The following is an 11,774-nucleotide window of genomic DNA, read 5'->3' as shown; positions in this document are numbered from 1 at the left end:
AGACGTTATACCTTGGCGCCAGCCATCCTGGCGCCAAGCCGAGGGTCCATTTTCGGAATTGGTTTCGCCAGGGGCCTATTTGTGAGATTTTTTCGCAAAAAGGGCCAAAAAACAAAAAAGTCGGTGCTTGTGGCAACGCTCTCGGGGCCACGTTGTGTGGCACCAATTTTTCTACCTGACGCGTGGTCAAGTTAGTGCTGCACTGTTGACAACCATCATACTCTGCAGTATGCGTGGCATCAGAACCGGTCTGCAAGGAACATCACGCTGAATCCAAATAAGGCACAGGAGAACACACATGCTGCGGCACTAGCATCCTGCTAATCTGCATGATTTGTTGTCAACATCAGACAAAACAAAAAATGATGCAGCATAAAGGTTTCCATTGTGGCAACTGACGCTCTGACATCAAACAGGACATCAATAGCATTTTATTCTTGCTGGAAAAATCTAACACAAAATAATAAAAATTAGTCCCAGCAGGAACACGCAGGAACATGTTCCGAACAAAATGGCAGTCAACATTTCAGCATACTTTTGCTTGTCCTGAACATTTGGCACATAAAAACAGGGAACAATTCATAGTTTTGAACAAAAACTACGCATCGTCACATGAGACATCCATTCCAAATAACATGATAGTATCACCAGTAATACACCTAATATGTACAGAAGTGCAAATTTTGATAAAATAACTGCAGGTTCCAGACTTCCAATTGACGTTTTCAGTTGACGCCTTCGTGTGAATGTGCTCCAGTCTACAGACAAATATAAGAAGCAAGTTTGTTTGGTAATCCTGTCACTTAAAGATAACGCTAAGAATATGTTCACAATGAAAACCTCACTATTACCGTGTCTCGAAAAAAAATCAATTGTTAGGTGTAGCTTATCACCCCTGAGTCTTGATAGAGTGAATAATCAATTCAAGGATATTGAATCTTTACGCAAGTCATCATCTGAGTAGTTTTGCGACGTCCAGCCCCCGAGCTTACGCGCCAGGTGAGTCATAGGAGCCATGTCAAGTAGTTATTGGCACTTAGCCCCTGAGCCTGGGAGCTAGCGGAGCCATTGGAGATATTCCGAGTAGTAATTGACGCTTAGCCCCCGAGTTTGGGAACTAGCTGTGCCTTTGGAGGTACGCTTAGCATCCTGGAGCGTTGTCGCCGAAGCTTGACTTGAAAGAAAAGATGCGTACATTATGTAGCATACATATAGAATATTGAAACTACTAAAATTTATTCAGTTGATCAATATAGATGTTTTGTGTCAAGCTCTTGTTTTGGTCATATTTCTCCCGAGTAGTTAGCCTGTTACGTTTAGGCTCTCAGTCTCCATTTAGCTACAACCACCGCGTGGCGAGATGCTTTGTCTCTTGTACGCGTATGGGCACTGCCATTTGCACAGCTGAGATCTTTGTCTCGTGTATATGTGCTGGCATTTAGGCATGACAGATGCACCTGAGGCTTTCACGAAGGGAGGCGTGTTCTGCTCAAGGAGATTAGTGACCTTCAGAGAAGACAAAAATGAGTAGTTGTCGCTGCGACAAAAAAGAGAGCGCGGTTGCGCTCAAGAGTTTGCTACCCTCCGGCAAGTAGAGCGCGTGTTGTGCACATGAGTTTGCTGCCCTCCGACGAGTAGATGGTAAGGTGTAGCTCTGTAAAGTAATTCCCATCGAGAGGCGTACACAAATAAGTAGTCGGTGTATTACCCCGCATGCGGAAGACTAGTCAGAAAATAATTAGAAAAGTGACTTAGCTTGATTCGTGGATGATTGTCGACGAAGCCGTGGCGGTCGTTGATGAAGCCGCGATGGTTGTTGATGAAGTCGACTAGTTGAAATCGATTCCGACTAGTTGTCGACAGCGTGAGGCCCGCTCCCGACTAGTTTTCTAGTCGAGATGAGTAGTAGAAGTAGTCGTCGGCGAGCGTCACGGCATAGTCGAAGTAGTAGTTGGTTAGTCGCCCATCAAAGTGTTGGATATATAAGCACTTTTAGTTTTAATTTAATCCAGAAATAAATCATGAATACGATGAAGAGATAGCACATTATACTAGACATGTCTACGCAAGATCTAGATAAGTCTATCATTGCAAATAGAATCACATATTCTACCATACTATCCAGTGCTATCAGACTGCAACAGATCATAATAGCTAATATGGAAGATATAATTTGAGATAAGAGATCGTACGTTTCTTTCTTGATGAAGATCGGCTCCTGGACGACTACCGGGTACAATAGGCGACGACGATCAGCAGCCTAACGTTGTTCGCGACGGCGAGTGACGCCCGAGTGACGAAGAGGTAGATGAGCCGTGGTGAAGGAGTCGATGAAGAACTTGATGAAGCGGAGGAAGCGATCAAGCAGTCGCGCAGAGTGCTTCCCAAAAACCTTATTCGCCCTCTCCCGGTGCAGGATCGATGAAGACGACGGTTCCGGAGACCTGCTCTCCCAATCGCCGGTGCACGTCGACAATCGGGATGGAGTAGACTACGGTGGCGGCGCAGCAGCGAGAGGAGGCAAAAACCCTAACTCGAATAGATTTGTTTTTGGTAGAGGCTGGTAGGTCGCATATATAGGAGCGCCCACGATTCTCACGTCACGATCGTGATCTAAACCGATTAGGATTCCATATATCTGTGGCGGAACACCTCGGATTAACTTAACTAAAGCACATTTAAGTCGCCTAATATGAGATCATATGCTTTGATCAAGTTAACTCGACGATCCGTCGGATTTCATCCGATAAAACCACTATACCGGACCGAGTTAGCATAGCTCACACGAAGGTGAGTGGTTCCACAGAACACAATAGATCTTCCAAGTTAAACAACTACCTTAAGTTCACAACACCGGTTCGGAAATACCAAAGTTTTACAGAGTTCAAGCAGCGGAAAAAAAAGATAAAACAGAACTGCGGAAGCTAGCGCCGGGTCAGATGTCCCTGATGAGGCTGATCAGGACATCAATGATCCCTCTCCTCACCGTCCGAGGAAGGATCCCACTCGACTGTCCATCCAGGAGGAAGCTGGGGAGGCCAAGTGCCAACAGCAGCACACTCAAAAGCTTCAACTTCACTTGAAAGAGATACTACAAGCAAGGCTGAGCTACTAAGCTCAACAAGACTTAACCGACCGGTGGAAAGACTACTCCACAACTGCTAGACATGCAAGGCTCTTTGGCTGAGGGATTTATTTTGCCAAAAGTGACTACAGTAGGTCCTTACTTTCAATATTTTAGCTCAAATTCTAAGTTTGTTAACCAGCCTACATTGACACTTATGCTAAACAGGCATAGTTTCCAAACAATATATGCATAACAAGCATCAGGTTCATATCATCATCCTATTCCATCTTTACTCAGTGTAGCATAGCGATCAAGCAATCTCAAACTATGAGAGGCAGACGAATCGATTCGAGTTTCTTAACCATGCATGGCGAACCTAATCTCACGACATACGCGCACCACCGAGGGTCGCTTCCTTTGTCGGCCGTCCCCATCAATCCCCTGACCTGTGTCGGGCCCACTTCTCTTGGTGCAATGTTCCACAGACCTGGCCTCTGCCGTTCTGTGACCACACTTGCCACCACATGTGGCCGTAGGGGAAAACTCCGTTCCAGAGACAGTGGATCGAACCGCTCACGTCCAGGTTCAATCAGGTACTAGGCTTCCTGAAACGACCGACCCCTAAACCTTCCCAGTTAGTCTTGATCAGAGCCCTTGATCAAAGTCATCTTTCCTGTTTTACCGCACCGAGTGCTCAGCCTTCCACCCGGTTCCGACCCCTGGAGACCCGACCCCTCTCCGTTTCGCTCCTCTCCCGACCCCGGCGAGCTCAGCCCACCGTCGGATCCTTCTAATCCTCCTCAAACGTCCGTTCTATCCACCGGTGGACCCGCAAGATCTTTCCCCAGATCCTCCGCGACAGGCGCACTCGAGTTGCATGCCCGCTTCAGAGTCTCCCTGCCGCATGGCTCGTCTTCTCCGACGCCCGCCGCTCAGTTTTGTCTCTGGCAAGCGACCAAGTGGGTTCTCGCGCCCCTTTCCCCAATGGCAGCGGAAGCCCCTCTGCACCCCTTTCTGCAGAGCCTCGCCTCCCGCGCCCATCATCATGCCGCCAGATCCCGGCCCCAGAGCCCGATGTCGCCCGTCTTTTCCGTCCCTTCAGCCACAGTCGCGCCGCCCGGTCGCCGCTACACGACGATTCCTCTATCGCCAACCCCGACCGCGGCCGCGACAGCTCCTTTCCCCGCCCTGTCAGAAGACGCCCGACAATCTGTTGCTCCGCGCTCGCCCGCGCGCCCGCGGCTGCCTATCTTCTCACCTGTGCGCCCTCGATTCTAGCGCCGTTAAACCGGTCGCTTCTATCAAATCTTCCGCACGGCGACGCCCGCTTTCCGCCAAATCTCAACCACCATCTACCCGCTCCTACGCCGCCCTGACGGCAGAACGCAATGATCGCTGGCGTCACCCCCGGAGTTCTGCACCACTGCCCTCTTCGCTCAATCTCCGCCCCAGCAGAGCACTCCATTGCCTCTCCCCGGCCTTCGCGCCACTCCCCTTCTCTCTCTCCCGCGCCGCTTCCTTTTCTCTGTTCCAGCAGCTATAAAAGGAATGCACCAGCCGCCGGAGTTCCCTCCGCCATTGTTGCCTTCAGCCTTCTCTCGCTCTCTGCTCAAGCTCCTAGCGCCGCACACCAAGTTCTTGAGGAGTTCTTCTCTCAGTTTTTCTCCAAGTCACCCAGCAGCTTGCTCCTCCGTGCTGCGTAAAAGCTCTCTTGTGATCTGCAAGAAGCACCGCCGCCGCCATAGCATTCCCAGTCTTAGCCCTTGTTCAAGCTTTAGTTCCTCCGCCCAAGTCTGCTTCTTCCCGACCCGCAAGCTTTTCTTTCAGGAAGAAGGTGAGTTGCCGACCCCAGTCCGCCTCGCCCGACCCCTCCTATCCGCCCGACCCCGGTTCCGTCTCGCCCGACCCTATCTGTTCCGCCGACCCTTATATCCGCCTTGCCCGAGGGCTTGGCTGTGATCTTTTTCTTCAACCTGAGGGTGTATGTGTAAAACTTAAGAACCCTTCAGCGCTTGCGTCTGAGGATCCCTAGATTTTCCCACATCCTCTAGTTTAAGGATCAGATCATGAGTTCCTTTCCTACCCTTGCCTCTTGAGCATCATCAGCTCTCTTGAACCACCATAACCTCCTGCTCGTTGTCGCGAGTTCTGAGCTCAGGCGAGCTAGTGTTGCTGTTGAAATAACTGTCTATGCTAACCCTTGCATTGCATTCGTGTAGAGCTGCACCTCGCCGACGGCTTCTACGAGCTTCACCCGGCGCCAGAAGAAGAAGCTATAGCTGAGTTCCTGCCCGCTGAAGCCGAAGTCGCCTCCGAAGTCGAGCAGTTTTCTCCCTCCTTGCTTGAAGGCAAGCCCCGGTTGCATGAAAGTCCTATGTGTTTTACCAGACTTGCGCATGCCTTCTGTAACATGCTTGTGCATTTACGTATAGGAGTTGTGTGAAACCCTAGATGCATAACTTAGTTGTCCCCATGATCTGAGCACTAGCTGTTGGACCGAGTAGTCGCCTTGCTTAACTAGGAGACGGTAAAAGTCGAGTGATCTCCTGTCACTCGCGAGTTGTAGGAGTTGAATGTCTATCTTTCTGTTACAACTATAAGGACGATGGACGGGGCAGGGTTTTGGTAACTCTTTGGTGGATGGATGGTCGCCCCGTCTGTCTATGAAATCTTGCTAAGGCCCGACAGTGGTGGTGTTCGTGATCAAGTGTTTGAAAGTACTAGCCTCATACTTAGTATGGGATGAGGAAGCCTAGTACCTGATTGAATCTAGACGTGAGCGGTCGCCCCATTGTTCTTGGAATGGAGTTTCCCCTGCTGGTTGTCGCACGTGGTGGCAAGCGTGGTCACAGAACGGCAGAGGCCGGGTCTGTGGAACCTTGCATCAAAGGAAATGGGCCCGACACGGGTTTGGAGATTGATGGGGAAGGCCGACACAGGAAGCGACCTCCGGGTGCGCGGATGTCGTGAGGCTAGGTTCACCATGCATGGTTAAAGAACTCGAATCGATTCGTCTGCCTCTCACAGTTTGAGATTGCTTGATCGCTATGTCACCCTGAGTAAATGAGGAATCTGATGACGACATGTTTGTTGATATATCTATACCTTTTGTTTGGTTCGATGAATGCTTAGAATAGGTTGCACAACCTAGACTGGTAAAAGAACCTAGAACCGGAGCTAAAACTTGAAAATAGGGTTACTTAGTGCTTTTGGCAAACAAACCCCTCAGCCAAAAAGCCCTGCATGTCTAGATGGAGGAGTAGTTTTACTCCCATCGGTTAAGTCTTGTTGAGCTTAGTAGCTCAGCCTTGTTGTGGCTCCTGTTTTTCAGGTGAGGTTGCTGCGCCCGACCCCTCTCTTGCTGGCGCCTGGCCGCCCCAGCTTCCGCCAGGCTGGACGGTCGAGTGGGATCCTTCCTCGAACGACGAGGAGAGGAACCAGTGATGTCCCGGTTGGCCTCACCAGGGATGTCCGACCCCGACGAAGTCTTCCGCTAGTGTTTTTCTCCGTTGTTTCTTTTGAAATCTTGTAAAACTCTGATGTTGGATTTTATGGTCGAACTAAATCGGAAATTTTGTCTAACTCTTTGGACTCGTTGTATTCTCTGGAACCACTCACCTTCGTGTGGGTTGCTAAACTCGATCCTATTCAAGTGGTTAAATCGGAGGAAATCCGACGGCACTTCGTGTTAACTCGGCTTAGGCAGGAGTGTCGCATGTTAGGCGGCTTAACCCTGTCTAAATCAAGTTAATCCGAAGTGGATCCGCCACAGCTGGTATCAGAGCCGTGTTTAGCATTTCAGAGAACACAACAAGCCCTAAACACTTCTTTGGAAAAGATAAAAGTTGCAAGAAACTTTTTGAAAAATCTCGTACGACCGCTAAGGATGGCTTTAGTGCGAGAGGCCCTAGGGGATTTTGGGGGTTGTTTTAGGTGACTAATAAGTACTTGGTTATTTTGCTAACCCTTCCAGCACTTCGCCACGTCTGTCATACGTGTGCCGAGTTCCGCATCGCGAGCATGCGAGGGTTGATAGGGAGTTCCATTCAAAGGACCCTATCTTCGCGGTTGTTTTCGCCCACGTCTATCACACTTGCGCCGGTTCCGTATGTGATCCATACGAAGGTTGGTACGGTTCGATTCCAATGAACCTATAAGCACGGTTGGTTCGCCACGTTTTTCATACGTGTGCCGATTCCGCATCACGAGTATGCGAAGGGTTATATGGTTCCATTCAAAAGGAACCTATTTCCACGGTTGAGTGCTGTCCATGCAGCCTTAAACGCATGGGTGCCGTTCCTATAGTGAGCGGTAATGTTTGGGAACGCTTTCGTGGGTGCTGGCACGAAAGGTTCGTGTGTGGTGTTTTTCTGCAGGTACGCTAACCGCGTTCGTTAGGAGACGTTGTAGAACCGACTAGTTATTATAGGGAGAGACGTAATTGTTGCCTTGTCACCGGCACTGACCGCGTAAGACCCAAGTTCGGGCAGTTGTTTTTGGTTAAGTGTAAGGTAGGCCGTGCATGCGTCATACCTAAAAAGCTGTAACGTTTCCCTCTCAACAGCAACCTTGTTCGGAAGAGTTCTTTTGGATCTAAGGATTTCTAGTTTCTTTTAGTTTCTCTCGGTTAAGACCGAATGCTTCTCTATCCGACCCCTGACCCTTGGAGTTTATCTCACGTGGTTTTGGTTCTTGGTTCCAGATGGCTGTTCCCGGACATGTTCTTTTTGGAGCGGACGGTACTTTCCAGTCGACGTGTCTACTTTCGAGGGATTCCCTGCGATTTTGTGGGATACGTTGAAGTGGTTTGGGTACCAGTCCCCACCTTTGTATGCCGGACGGTTATATCTGGAGCAGGGCATCCAGACGTGCCAAGTGCAGGCGTTGGTACCTCCTCCCCCTGCACGGCCCGACTGGCCCTCCTTCGGCATAATAGCCTATGGCCTCGCTCCTGAGGATACATGGGAGTCTGCCGTCCTCCAGTTGCTCACCCAGTTCTGTCAGCTGCATCCCGTGGAGATCACGCTCGACCCGATCGGCCTCTTCCCCGTCAGGAACCGGCTGGACCCGGCATGGCTTGACCGCGTCGGGAACATCGAGGTGCTAGCCACCACATGCGCCATGGTCACCATCTCCACCAATATCCGGTGCATGGCAGCTCTTTACCGGCTGATAGAGCTTCAGGGGAGAGCCATGACCCTCTTCGCCCGGACGGCAGTAGATACTCACGGGTACCTCCAGGCAGCAAGAAGAGATATGGTAGGCCAAACCTACCAGCTGATTCAACGGGGTATCCAGATCCACGACATGCAAGATCGGATCTCTGAGCTTGAAGGAGAAGTCGCCGACCTCGTGGACGACATGATAGAGCTCTCGGAGGACAAGATGGAGGTGGAAATGGAATTGGCAGTTGCCAATGCCCATCTGGAGGAGCATCAAGCTGAGCTCGAAGATATGCATGCCCTCAACATGCAGCTCGAAGCTCAAGAGGACCCTGAGGAAGACGAAGGAGCGTCCAGCATGGATATCGAGGAAGATGGTGCCCCTTCTCCTACTCATAGTGTCCATTGGTAGATTAAGGGTTCTCAGCGAACCATCTTTTTGTTGTACTCCTCGGCAGCCTAGATTTTGGAAAAGTTGTAATAGGTTAGCCTAGAGTTGAGTGCTCCCTGGGTTGAAACACCGTTGTATATAAAGTTGATGCTGGTGCCTAGCTTTTTCATCTGTGCATGGTGTGGATGCTAGGCTAAGTAAGTTGCGCCATGATCATATGCTGTGTTCTGAGAGCCTGTTCAGTGGCCGACCCCAGCTTGTGAAACCGGGTGCGCCGACCCTTTGAGGTAGTTTCCGCCTCGTCCGACCCTTTTTAAGTATGGACCGTGCCCGACCCTTTGGCTTGAGTTGGACCATAGGAGTCTGTATATGACATGTGTTGCCTGAAGTTGAGTACCAGGTCAAGATAAATGTCATCTACTCTGAGAATGAGAAAAGTGTGTTTTCCTTATAAGGACGTGTGTTGCACCATTGGCAAGAGTTGCATTAAAGGAATTAATTTATACGTTCCATTTGTTGGAGTCACTTTAAGGTTATGAGTTTAATGGAGCGTTAACTCTTTCAGATGGCGCATCGCACCAGGTCTGGTTCTGTGCCCGGCAGTAGCGATCAGCGACAGGATCTTCCCCCACCCCCGCCCTCATCGCCACTGGAGGCAATCCTAGCAACTCAAACCGAGCTGCTAAGGCATCTGGTACAAGGGCAACAGCATCAGCCACATGGTGGAAGAGCCCAGCAGCAGCCGCATATCGCTTGGTATGAGGACTTTCTGGGGACACAGCCCCCTTTGTTCCAAAAGACACAAGAACCGCTCGATGCTGACGCCTGGGTTCGTACGATCGAATCCAAGTTTGAGCTTCTCACCGCTCCATGCCCCGACAACAACAAGGCTCGGTTTGCAGCCCAACAGCTGCATGGCTCCGCACGGCTTTGGTGGGATCACTACCATGCCATGCTGCCAGCTGGCCACGTGGTCAGTTGGAATGAGTTCAAGATGGCGTTCAAGGCGCATCACATTCCAGAAGGTCTCTTGGAGCGCAAGCTCAACGAGTTTCTGGCCCTCACCCAAGGAACTCGGGATGTGCTGCATTACGCTCAAGCTTTCAATGACCTGTGCCGTTATGCTGGCTATCATGTGGACACAGACGAGAAGAAGCGGGACAGATTCCGCCGAGGACTGAGCTTGGAGCTCAGGGAAAGGTTGAACCCCATCAAGGTGGACACCTACAATGAGTTGGTCAACCTGGCCATCTCTCAGTAGGACTGCATGCAAGCCCTCAAGGCCGACCAGAAGAGGAAAGCCTCTGTGGCATTTCCGAGTCCGCCGACTCGAAGGTTCCGGATGGTTCCTCCATAAGCCCCTGGCCGACCCCAGCAGTTAGGGAAATGGATCGCCCGACCCCCGCCAGCAACAACGCCTCGTTTTCTAGGCTTCCAACCGCAAGTGCCCCGGCCGACCCTGCCAACGCCACCTCGCCCGGCAGCCAATAACCGTTGTTTTACCTGCGGCAATGAAGGACATTTTGCAAAGAACTGCCCCAGGAACAAGAATCAACCGCAAGGTCAGAACCCCATGGCAGCCAGAGGAAGAAGGCCTAAGGTGCAAGTCCGACAAGGCCGACTCAACTACACCAGCTTGACCGAGCTCCCCGAAGGTGCGCCAGTAATGACGGGTACTTTCCTTGTTTTAAATCAAGCTGTTGTTGTGTTGTTTGATTCGGGAGCCTCTCATAGCTTTATCGGGAGTAAGGCTAGGGAAAGATGTGGGCTAAGTGTCGGTCACACTAAGGAACCTTATGTGATCGCCACTCCTGGAGGAAGGATAACATCGGATCAGATCGTTATTCTTGTACCTCTCCAGCTAGGCCCCACCCTCTTCAAGGAAAACCTTATCATCCTTGACCTAGAAGGTATAGATGTCATCCTTGGTATGGATTGGATGGCCCGACATCATGTGGTTCTAGATGCAGTACCGCGATCTCTCTGCATCAGCTCACCCTCCCATGGCAGTTCTACCATATCCTTGACCCATCCTGAGTCTGCACTTCCTTGTGCCTACCTTCTATCGGGAGCCCGTCTAGAAGACCTCCCTGTTATCTGTGAATATGTAACACCCGCCATTCTAAGTCATCAAAATGACTTTGAGGAATTGGAAGCAATTCGAGAAGAAAGGAAAAAGAATTTGACCGAAAATCAAATTCGGGTCAAAATTGGCCGAAATTTGAATTTTGAATTTGAAATTCAGAAAAATTCGGCGAAAATATGGAATAGCAGTATAAAGATGATTTGAACTTAAGGGTCAACAATTTGGAATAATATTTGATCCTAAAGAAATCAAAGAAGGAAATGAAAAGCTACGTTTACTATTCACCGTCCGAAAACAAGAAATCAGAAAAACAGCTCAGAGTCCATTTTGGAAATTTAATTCTGATGAATTTCTCAAATAAGTAAATCAGGACAACTATACCATGTTGAAGTATGAACCTTGAACTCCTAAATCTAGGTGTTGTTGATCAGGAATAGTGGAGGGAACCATTTTAAATAGAGGCCTAAAGTTGGCACTTTGTCACAATAGGTGACTTTGCTGGAATTTGGTTAAGTCTGAAAATGACATTGAATACATGACTTTAGAACCAATTTCTGGAGAAATTTCCTTAAAAGTGAGCAGATGTTTTTGGACATTAGTGTATTATGGACTATGGAGAAGGTAAATGAATAGTTGTTGTCCAGAGAAAGTGGAAGGTTTGAATTCAAATTGGAGCCAAAAGTCAGCAATTGAGCGGATTTCGAGCTCCTTGCCGAATTAAGTCTAAGTCTGGAAAACATGACGAGTATCCATGTTTGAAACCGAATTCTGCCCAATTTCTCAAGTAAGTGAGCAAAGGCAACTAGACAGCGGTGAAGTATGATCCTTGGACATGTTTAATAAGGTGCTGTTGCTCAGAGATATCAAAAGAATCAAAATTAAATCAAAGCTCAAAGTCAGCACTCTAGCTATTTCGGCCAACTCTCGAGCTGCGTAAATTCTAAGTCTGAAACAGTGTTAACTAGCAATGTTTGGAGCAATTTTCAGGAAAATCCAGTGCAAAGGCTATATGGTTTCTGGTGCAAAATGGAATCCTTATTAGTTGTAGAACACAAATAGGGAGTGGTT

Source organism: Setaria italica, chromosome I (assembly GCF_000263155.2).
Source record: "Setaria italica strain Yugu1 chromosome I, Setaria_italica_v2.0, whole genome shotgun sequence".
In the NCBI taxonomy this organism is placed as follows: Eukaryota; Viridiplantae; Streptophyta; class Magnoliopsida; order Poales; family Poaceae; genus Setaria; species Setaria italica.
This window is presented reverse-complemented; position numbering follows the sequence as displayed.